Source organism: Triticum urartu, chromosome 7A (genome assembly GCF_056163025.1).
Source record: "Triticum urartu cultivar PI428250 chromosome 7A, HENAU_Tu73, whole genome shotgun sequence".
In the NCBI taxonomy this organism is placed as follows: domain Eukaryota; kingdom Viridiplantae; phylum Streptophyta; class Magnoliopsida; order Poales; family Poaceae; genus Triticum; species Triticum urartu.
This window is the reverse complement of record NC_141879.1, coordinates 717,473,434-717,484,709: the sequence shown is the minus strand read 5'-3', so window position 1 is coordinate 717,484,709 and position 11,276 is coordinate 717,473,434. Positions and strand designations below refer to the sequence as shown.

Below are 11,276 nucleotides of genomic sequence, written 5' to 3'. Positions count from 1 at the left end.
CGCGGCCAGTCGGAGCCACACCGGTCGCGCCCGGCGCAATAGGCCGAGGCCCTCCACGACCCGCAGCCGGCTGAGCAAGGGGCGCCGCGCCCGGCGCCGGGGGCCTTAGGCCGCCCCGACCAGCGGCCGGCTGGAAGGGCACTTGCCCCGGAGGCCGCGCGCCCAAGGAGCCAACACATGTCCCCGGGTTGCCCTGAATCATGCCCCCTCCCGCCGGCCGCCTCTGGCCAGGCGGCGCCAGGACTCCACGTCCGGCACCCACCGCCGGCGGCGGAGCCGCCCCTCCCCGTCCCGCTGGACCGGACGAGGCCTTCTTGGCTAGCGGCGGCGCAGCCCCGCAGTCGGCCATGTCTAGCAGCGGCCGAATCCTCCTAGCCCGACGAACACCACAGGCAGGAAAGCCCCTCGTCCCGTGCTTACGAACCCTAGGGCCAAGAGGCGGCGGTACACGATCGAGAGAGAGACAATCGCCCTCGTACGTGCATGGGATCTCAATAGGTGTAGGAGTGTGGCCCGGTCCAGCGTGGGCCTCATACCCGTCTTTCTCCGGCCCAACATCTCGCGTACCCGGTCCACTCCGAACCCGCCCAACACCACCTAGCAGCTGATTCAAACGCTGTGATCTCGCGAGCGAGATCCCGGTCATCGCCGCTGCCGTCACGGGCGCCGCCGTTGCCGGACTAACGGCGCTTCGCCTCGCGTTCTTCTTCTTCTTGACAGCGATCCAAGACTCCGACCTAATCAAATCGAATAATGTGAGATTCGGAAGACTCACCTTAGGTAGGGGGCCTTTCCACGGTCTGAGCGCCAACGCCGCCGTCTTCCGATGAACTACACGTCGGATCATCTCATTCTTCTCGCCCGCGTGAAGACCAATACGCGCCGGATCGTCCGGTGGCAGAACCTGATCGATCGTCATGGCCACTTCATCTTCGCAATAACCTGCATGGAATAAATCGCAAACGAGATCTGAAGGTGTCGGTGAGGGCGGCGCCTCCGCCGGAGATGCATCCCCATCGTCGTCCGCGTCTTCTTCGTCGGACTCGGCGAGAGCCCAGAACCGCCCGCCGACGCGCCGGCGATCACCGGCGGCGGACGGTGCCGTCGCGGTCGGGTGCACGGTCGCCCGTCCAGTCGCCCTCATATCTCTCATCCCCTTGCGAACCTCTGCCTCCTCTTTGTCGTCTTTAAAATGGGGGAGAATTTCACTTCCCCGGCCTCTGCACCAATTAGGGATGCATACGACCATTTTAGTATGAGTACCAAGATAAACATGGTCCTCAGAAATTGTACGTAGGTATCACAGTGCGAGTTCAATCCTCAAGGAGAGTGACTTCGCGTGTGATCGATTGAAATTTTGTTGGGCCGGCCCAATAGCTTTAACTCTGAGTGCCAGTAAGCCAATGGAGCTGAGAACGCCGATTAGGCGAAATCACTAGTTAAAGAGTACTCATTGTAAAGATCACTCCCACCTCTTCAGATTGCGACAAGTGGCGCACTGCATGTGTGCCACTTGTCGCAACCCCGACAGTTTTCCCTTTCTTCATAGATTTGTTTATTCAAAACGTTTTATCTTTTAAACCATGCGTCCAAATCTCGAATCATTTTTACCGTTGGATTCCTCGCGTCGAGATCTTCAAAACTAGATCCCATGTTGATAGGTTTTGACGAACTTTTTTTTCACAAAAAAACCCGGACGTAAAAACCGAACGGGGAGCACGAGGTTTTTCCATTTCCAAAAAAGACACGTCTGTGCCTCTCACAAAATCACAACCATGCCTCTTGCGGAAGCAAAATCGTGCCTATCGCAGAAGGGAAAAAAGAAGAAGAGAAAACACATTTTTTTCATGAAAAAAAGTTCGTCAAAACCTATCACAACCATCCCTCTCGCGGAAGCAAAACCGTGCCTCTCGCGAAAGCACAACCATGCCTCTCGCGGAAGCAAAACTGTGCCTCTCCCGAAAGAAAAAAAAACAGAAAACACATATTTTTTATGTTTTCGAGAGGCACGGCCATGCCTCTCGCGGAAGCAAAACCGTGCCTCTCGCGAAAGCAAAACCATGACTCTCGCGAAAGGAAAAAAATGCGGTTTTTCGCGCAATTTTTTCTTTGGAATTTGTTTTTTCTAGAAGTTAAGCAAGACCGGTGAAAAACCGAAACGTAGAAAAACCCCGAAAAAAACCCGTTTAGGGAAAATAAAATAAATACAAAATCCGGAGGGAACGTCCAGAACGCGACACGTGATGGGTGACTGAGAGCGCGTCAAGTGGTGCTGATCATTGTGAGCCCCCCGAAAGAGCGTTCGTTAACTGGATCCTCCCCCGATTAGGAGCTTCCCGAGACCGAATACCCGTCTCGCCTCTGGCACTTCTGCTAGCGAGGTGACCCAATTAGTTGCGTTCATATAGCCTCCTGGAGTAGTTTTGGGCTGGACCAGTTTAGGCCTGTTTTGGAAGATTTCACGAGGTAATTTTCAATTTCTTTACCGCCTTTCATCTATTTTTTTCAGCTTATTTGTTTGTTAGTTTTTCTTTATTTTTTCAAATACATTAAAAAAATTGACAACAATTTGAAAAAATTTCACATACACACTAAACATTTTTTAGATAGACATTGAACAATTTTCAAATACATATTAAACATTTTATCCGAATAAATGTGGAACATTTGTCAAATGCACATTGAACATTTTCCTATGTATAGGTTCGACTTATTTTAGGTAGACATTGAATATTTTTCAAATAAATGATGAATATTTTTTCGAATACATGTTCAATATTTTTTAATGAATATTGAATATTTGAAAAATACATGGCAAATTCTTTTGAAAACTAATTGAGAATTTTCGTAAATGCCGTGCATATTCTTTAAAAACAAGTGAAACATTTTCTATAGTATGTAACACTTTTTACATGTAAAGAACTTTTATTGAACTGTATGTAACATTTTCTAAAATTACACAAACAAAATTTTATGTTGTATCAATATTTTAAAAAGTGCTACATACAAATTTATGAAACACATGAATATTTTTGGATTGCAGTGAACAATGTTTTTCAATTACATGGACAGCTTTAACAAATTACATGAAAATTATTTTCCATGACATGAATATTTTATAATGCATGGTGAACTTTTATAAACAGTTAGTAAATTAATTTTTAAAGAATATGTAGTTAAATTATTTAGGAATATAAAATAAAGAAATAAACAATTGTAAATAAATAAAGGAGAACAAAGCGAACGAATGTAACATTTTAATGGGACGGGCTAGTATAGGGGCTCCTGGAGGCGAGGCTTTCTTCAGTCTATTTTCATAACAGACGATACCTAGACCTTATACTAGGTATCAAAAGTCCTTAAAAACGCACCTATGTCTCGCTTATAGCATGATGTACCAATGAAAGGCTGATAAAACCATGAAAGAAACAATAGTGAAACCAAAGAAAAATGACAGAAAAAACAAAGTATCACGATGAAAAAAATAAAAAATCCCAGAGGAAACCGATAGAGAAACATTTTTTTTTGAACTATAGCGAATAAAACAGAAACAACAACAAAGACAAAAGGAAAGAAAACCAATAACAACCGACAAAAGAAACAAAGAAACCAAAGAAATCATAGAAAAAAGAAAGACAAAAACCTGTGAAAACCGAGAAAGAAGCAATCAAAACCATTGAGAAAGCAAACAAAACAGAAAAAACAAAGAACCTTGAAGAAAACAAAGGAAACTGAAAAAACGAAAAAAATAATTATTTTTGAAAAAACCCGGAAAGAAAACCAGTTCGAATCTTCAGCACCGGGCGAGTCGAGCGAGCGATGGTGGACAAGCGAGATAGAGAGGAGAAGAATTGGGCTGGCCCTTTTAAAATGCGAAGGGAAAAAAATCCGGGCGAGGTTATGATAGGCCTTGTTGTAAGCGAGATATAGGCTTTTTGCTTTCCCAGTGACCCTATGTGAGTTGTTCGTGTTTCAAAAAATGTTCACTTTTCCGAAAGTCCACATTTTCAAAAACAAGTGGCACAGTTACCCCGCTACGGCCGGCACTCCAATGGGCCGATGGCTCAGCCAGCCCGTATGTGGCGTGCCGCTATTGGACGTAAATCCAATAGGTCCTCTTGAAAAGCAAGAAAAAAAAATTAAAGTTAACGGGATGATCCGAACATGCTTCTTGGTGAACATAGTTTCTTCAGATTACGAAGCAAAGGAGCACATCGAATTTCTTCAGATGATACGAACATGCACAGGCTAGATCTTTAACTTCTGAACCTGAGACCTGAGTGATTTCTTCTACCTTTGTAAAATTTGATTTAGGCTCTTCGTATGTCTATACTGACTAATAAGATGCCCGTGCTACGCTATGGAATCACAAAATATTAGATGGGCATAAGTTATAATCAAGTACATGTACATTGCTATGGAATAATATAAAAATATCAATACATCCATCAAAGCGATGTTATACGTTGATAGGTGTACATCAAGCACAATCAAACATAATGTTTCCAACCAATAAACCCCGTCCTTCAAGCCAAACATTTTCTTCTCAATATTCACCTTGTTGGAAGACTTGTTCATTGCTCACCATATCTTAACTCGAGGGGACAGAGAGCATGCGATAGATAGAAAATCCATCCACAACTATGATGACACTGACCAACTTTATCAGAAATGGTAACACATTAAGCACCCCACTTTAACCTAACATTAATACACATAATGGAAGAATAAAATGCGATAATATCGATGTTTGTCCCCCATGAATTTGTGCAATGGAAGTGTAGCGACTACCAACTTATCCTTCGACTCTAGTCCGATGGGCTCAATCTGTTATAGCACATATCATAATCCGCCACCAGCCCATCCCGCGGATCTGTCATATCTCCATGTTTGATGCAACATGCCTCCCACCAGCAAAAGATTAAGATAAATAACAGCTCAAATAAATCAATGTTGTGACATTTCAAACCACTTTGCAAGAATTGAACAAAATAATAATCAAACCACATAACATTATCTTGAAGCATAGCAATCTCCTGTTGGGTTTAGTCCCACATCAGTTGTGTGGGGAGACATAACACGACTTATAAGGGCAGGGGTGTCCCCTCCTTAGAGGCTAGTCTTTTGAGGGGGAGGGCTCATGGCCTCTCATAAGTTGGTGTTGCTCTTCGGTTGGGCCAGGTGACACAGATGGGTCAAAATGCTGCTGTCAGCGGACCCGGTATTGCGTAACATCTGCAATACTGGAAGCGTGATCGGCCATTGTTAAATATTGACAAATAGTTTCCAGAGTGTGTTATAGCCCTACAAATATATCACAATCAGCAACTGGCCACGAGAACTCATATGGAAAACACAATTAAAAACACTTGATACAAAACTTGCATACAAATAGAGTATGCAGAACTTCAAAGTCTTGCATGTTGGTTAAAAAAATGGTGCATGTACATGAATAATTGATTGCAATATGAATGCCTCTCATCTGAAGTTTATTCATACAATATGCATATCAGAGCCGGGCAAGAACTAAGCTCCAACAGAGATTTTAAACCCCAACAACAGAATTGTTGATTTCATTGATAGAGGAATAAATACCATACAGAACACATGAAAAACAGGAGAGAAAGCCGATTTACTCTGGATTGTGAAAATGTAAAGACCGCGCTCATGCCAGATCGCCCATAACACCAACTCAACCAGCGATCGCCAACACATATTTTCACATCCAGCCTTAGAACAACTACTGCAATAAAATTGTTCCTTTCCTTGGAACGGCTATAGAAAACAAAACAAGCCATTCCATTAGCAGTCACTAAAAAAACAAAATGTACATGAAAGGATGCTTTTGAATCATGTGTATATGGAAGGGGCAAGTGCACACATACAGAAAAAAATCGGTACTGGACCTCTTGTAACTTTCTTACATCAACCACGTTTCTGCAAAAGAAAAAGTGGAGTGCGGCCTGAATATCATGGTCGCTGAAGCATGCAACTTACTTAAGAACAGTAGAGGTAAAGCAACTTCACATTACTGACCCTAGTTAGATAGACCGGATTTCCTACAGCCACCAAATTGTAGTTGAGTGGTTCATACCTTGGACTGCACATTGAGAACTTCTTTGTAGACTATGTTATTTGTAAAATTTGCAACAGAGTTGGACTGGCCTTCCTTTTGCTTATTCAGGACAGAAAGAATCTTTCATATTACTTATGCATGTAGCTCTAGAAAGAGCAACATAGAGTTGCTAGTGCAAAAATACCGGTTCAAAGAAATAAGGCATCCATGGCACTGGCAATACCTCTCCCAGCCAAGGTGATGTACTTGTCATCTTCTTCTTCAGGCATGTGATATACATATGTAGGAAAAAATAAGGCATCCATGGCTACAAAAGAATGCATTCAAACTGCAAACAAATTAGAATGAAACAAGCTATAAAATGCATTAAAACTGTAGACATGATAGATAAAAAAAGGCATCTAAGAATGTAGGAGTCAGTATGATAGGCATTAGAAAAAGGAAATAACTATCTACAATGAGTATAATTCAGTTAGACTTCTCTAACTGTTACTGATACAACATCCAGACGGGGGAAGCTGGAATGACAAATTTTGAATGCCCATCACATATGAAAAGAGGTCGGCGAGGAGGAAGGGGAGGTGGTGGGCGGCATGTCTCTTGCATCACATCCTCAAATGAGGAAGCAGAAGAGTTCTCACGGACTCGAGGCGCAGACGCCGCTAGCGGCATACTTGCCGACGCGGTCCTCGGAGAAGATGGGCTAGGGGGAGGAGGGAGACGTGATGGGCGGCGGGTCTGCTGAATCTGAGGAGTGGGCAGGAGAGGCGTTGCGGACTCGACCAATGGACGGCGCCGGCGGCGTACTTGCCGATGTCAGCGTCGCATGAGACGGGGTAGGAGGAGAGGAGATGATGGGGAGGAGGGGGAGGTGGAGGTGGTGTGGCGGTGGGCGTTGAGGCTGCTCCGGCGGAGAGGAGTTGGGGGCGGACGACCCCAGCAGTAGCCATGGCTGTCAGTTTGCTTCCATTCGTTTCTAGAAAGATCGATTCCTTCGCTGATCGGATAAAGTGGGACTGGATGGAACCGGACGAATGGAACGAGGGGTTTCTTTACAAATGTGAAGTGGGGTTGCCTCCTATGCGTTGGATGCAAATCAGACGGTCGAAAATGATGGATGGCATGCACACCATCACCACCAACTCAGATTTTTATAGGAGTAGAGAAAACAAAATGATGCTAGTTCATCTAACTTGTTAGGCCATTGCAGTTTACTATACTAAAATGTCCGTTTCTCTAGACAAGAGAACATCTAGAAACTGACTCTGTTGCCGAAACTGACGTGCCTGAACCGGAGACTTGGGCAATCCAACAAATTAGTCCTATACTCTTAGCTCATCTGCATCACTCTCCTACCTTCAGCATAAGAGCAGGCCTTTTCGTCAGACCAAAATAGTCTGACGAAATAACTGCAAGGATGAATTTGAGTAATACTTTCTCTATTCACAAATGTAAGACGTTTTGGCAGTTTATTTTTGAACAGAGGAACTGCCAAAACGTTTTAAATTTGTGAACAGAGGGAGTAGAAAACAAGGGCTAGGCTAGTAATCATATGTATAAAATTTACCCTTTGAAAAAAAAATCCAATAGAACATATGCAGCTGAACTGTTTACTGTGAATTTCTGCATTTCGAAGGTGTTCCAGTGAACAGGGCAGGTAAATCCAGGTGAGATTATTGCAATATTGTATACTATATTCGCACGTTTCCGATGGTGGCTAATCCAGGATGCATCGTTGCAACATGTTCATTGGGTTAGGCATACAGATGATAAAAACCAGCACTGGCTACTGGCCCCCATCACACCGTTGCTGGGAGCCATCAACGGTGAACCAAGGCAGCGGTGGGTCTACGATGTCAGCGGTGACATCACATTTACCGGCGTGTGTGCACACACGGGTCAACCAGTTTGAGAAAAGAACCACCAGGGGCTTGCGGACAGGGCTGAGTAAGTCAACAGGTACAGGTTCGAGCTATTGCATTGCTTGAGCTCCCAGTTTTCACAACAGGAGAGGACAAAGGAAGTGTTTTTTTTTGGCGAGAGAACAAAGGAAGTGTTAGCTTCACAGTAGACATAAAGCAAGAAAGTTCAGAATCTTACTCTGAGCCGTACTGAAGAGTGATGCTCCGTTGCCGATGCCAAGTGCAGGTTGTCTTTTTTTTTGAAAAGGAGGAAAACCCCCGGCCTCTGCATCAATCGATGTATGCAGCCATATTACTAATAAAAGTGTAACAAAGTTTTTTTTGAACGTTGGCAGGTGAGCTGCAAAATTCATTGATCAGAAGAAGCATTACAAAAACCCTCCGAGAAGGAAAGCACATCAAAAGGCTAGTGCAGAAAGAAAATAAAGAAAATGATCGGCACCACCACAAACCCAAGCTCCACCAACAAGCCATGCACAACATCAGAAACCATCGCTGTGCCTCCAAGGTGACGCCTCCAAGAAGGGAGTGAAGTCGAGGACAACACCGTCACCTGATCTGGCCTAGCCAAATCTTAGGTTTTCACCCAGAGACCACAAGCCATGAGGTACGAAGAGTAAAACGAGCTTCACGGCGGCACCTCCAAGGAGGAAGACACCGTCCGTAGACGCCGTTACCGTCGGCATTGACCAGATCAGTGCAGGATTTTCATCCGAAGCCGAGTCTTCCACCAACAATCATGGATCTGAGTTCTGCCAGCGCCACCGGGCAGAAAAGAGTCATGCACACACTATCAGGAACGGACTTGTCACTGCCGCACGCAGAAACTCGACGAACACGAGCTAACCTGGCTGGGTCGTCCAGCCGCATGCAGCCCTGGGCGAGCCAAAGCCAGATACGGCCATTCTCGGCCTTCGTGCACAGAACTGGGCGAGAATCCGCACCGCAGCGCACAGAAAGAATCGAGTTAGAGCCGGAGCTGGCCGGTCAGCACCGGCGTGTGCCAGACTGGACAGACACCAAGCCGGATTGACAACATCGCACCGCCGCGTGCAAGGACAGGACCAGCCGAACAGGATCTGGTCTGCCTGAGAGCCTCGTCTGTACCATAGACTCTGTACGACGCCGCTACTCCAAGGAGACAGACGTGGACACGCTTGAGGTAGGGCCCACCAGTATCCGCTGAATTCACCCCACCGCCGCCACCAACGCGCCCCAGGCAGCGAGATCCGGCCACAGACAGACCAGATCGGGCTCGGCCGCGACAGACCCGCACCTCCTAAGGGTGCACAACGTGCCAGATCTGCGCAGGACCTGCCCCGACCTCCCGCAACGTGCCTCCGCGCCCGCACTTCCCCGACGCGCCTAGGCTCGTGTCGCTGCGCCCGCTCCGGCCAGCCGCGCTCGCCGCGCCCACTGACGCCAGCTCGTCGCGCTCCCCGTGCTCCCTGCAGACGCCGCGTTCACCGGCGCCTGCTCGTCGCACCCCCACGCGCTCTCACAGCGCCTGCTTGTCGCGCCCCCATGCCTCTCCTTGGCCGAGTGACACCCCGCTACCCTGACCACGCGAGATGGGAAAAAGGAGGCAGCGCCGCCACTGACGCCGCGCGGGCTTTGCCCGGCGGCGCTCGCCGGCGGCGGCGAGGGTAGGGGTAGATCTGGGAGGGGGTTGGTGAAGGAAATATGCCCTAGAGGCAATAATAAAGTTATTATTTATTTCCTTATATCATGATAAATGTTTATTATTCATGCTAGAATTGTATTAACCGGAAACATAATACATGTGTGAATACATAGACAAACAGAGTGTCACTAGTATGCCTCTACTTGACTAGCTCGTTAATCAAAGATGGTTATGTTTCCTAACCATGGACAAAGAGTTGTTATTTGATTAACATGATCACATCATTAGTTAAATGATCTGATTGACATGACCCATTCCATTAGCTTAGCACCCGATCGTTTAGTATGTTGCTCTTGCTTTCTTCATGACTTATACATGTTCCTATGACTATGAGATTATGCAACTCCCGTTTGCCGGAGGACTACCAAACGTCACAACATAACTGGGTGATTATAAAGGAGCTCTACAGGTGTCTCCAAAGGTACATGTTGGGTTGGCGTATTTCGAGATTAGGATTTGTCACTCCGAATGTCGGAGAGGTATCTCTGGGCCCTCTCGGTAATGCACATCACTTAAGCCTTGCAAGCATTGCAACTAATGAGTTAGTTGCGGGATGATGTATTACGGAACGAGTAAAGAGACTTGCCGGTAACGAGATTGAACTAGGTATTGGATACCGACGATCGAATCTCAGGCAAGTAACATACCGATGACAAAGGGAACAACGTATGTTGTTATGCGGTCTGACCGATAAAGATCTTCGTAGAATATGTAGGAGCCAATATGGGCATCCAGGTCCTGCTATTGGTTATTGACCGGAGACGTGTCTCGGTCAGGTCTACATTGTTCTCGAACCGTAGGGTCCGCACGCTTAAGGTTTCGATGACAGTTATATTATGAGTTTATGAGTTTTGATGTACCGAAGGAGTTCGGAGTCCCGGATGAGATCAGGGACATGACGAGGAGTCTCGAAATGGTCGAGATGTAAAGATCGATATATTGGACGACTATATCCGGACATCGGAAAGGTTCCGAGTGATTCGGGTATTTTTCGGAGTACCGGGGAGTTAGGGGAATATGGGGGGAGAAGTATTGGGCCTTATTGGGCCATACGGGAAAGAGAGAGGGGCTGCCTAGGGCAGGCCGCGCGCCCCCCCAAGGCCTAGTCCAAATTGGACTAGGGGGAGGGGCTGCGCCCCCTCCTTCCTTCCCTTCTCCCTTCCCCTTCCTTGTCTCCTACTCCTACTACATGGAAGGACTCCTAGTTGGACTAGGAAAGGGGGAATCCTACTCCCGGTGGGAGTAGGACTCCCCTAGGGCGTGCCATAGAGAGGGCCGGCCCTCCCCTCCTCCACTCCTTTATATACGGGGCAGGGGGCACCCCATAGACACACAAGTTGATCTTCGTGATCGTTCCTTAGCCGTGTGCGGTGCCCCCCTCCACAATATTACGCCTCAGTCATATTGTAGGGGTGCTTAGGCGAAGCCCTGCGATGGTTGAACATCAAGATCGTCACCACGCCGTCGTGCTGATGGAACTCCTCCCCGAAGCTTTGCTGGATCGGAGTCCGGGGAGCGTCATCGAGCTGAACGTGTGCCAAGAACTCGGAGGTACAGGAGTAACGGTGCTTGGATCGGTTGGACCGGGAAGACG

The 11,276-nt window shown here is 46.8% G+C and overlaps 1 long non-coding RNA gene across 2 annotated transcripts; it reads right to left on the bottom strand.

Moving 5' to 3' along the window:
- Nucleotides 1-4,982: 4,982 nt before the first annotated feature.
- LOC125526486 (uncharacterized) lies at nt 4,983-7,068 on the bottom strand. 2 transcript variants are annotated; one of them, XR_015611250.1, is made up of 4 exons: nt 6,037-7,068; nt 5,886-5,937; nt 5,637-5,775; nt 4,983-5,304 (listed from the first exon to the last, which is right to left on the bottom strand). It is a non-coding gene; the product is annotated as an uncharacterized LOC125526486 (long non-coding RNA). The 2 variants fall into 2 exon arrangements; XR_015611249.1 differs by having other exon boundaries at nt 4,983-5,775.
- Nucleotides 7,069-11,276: the final 4,208 nt, after the last annotated feature.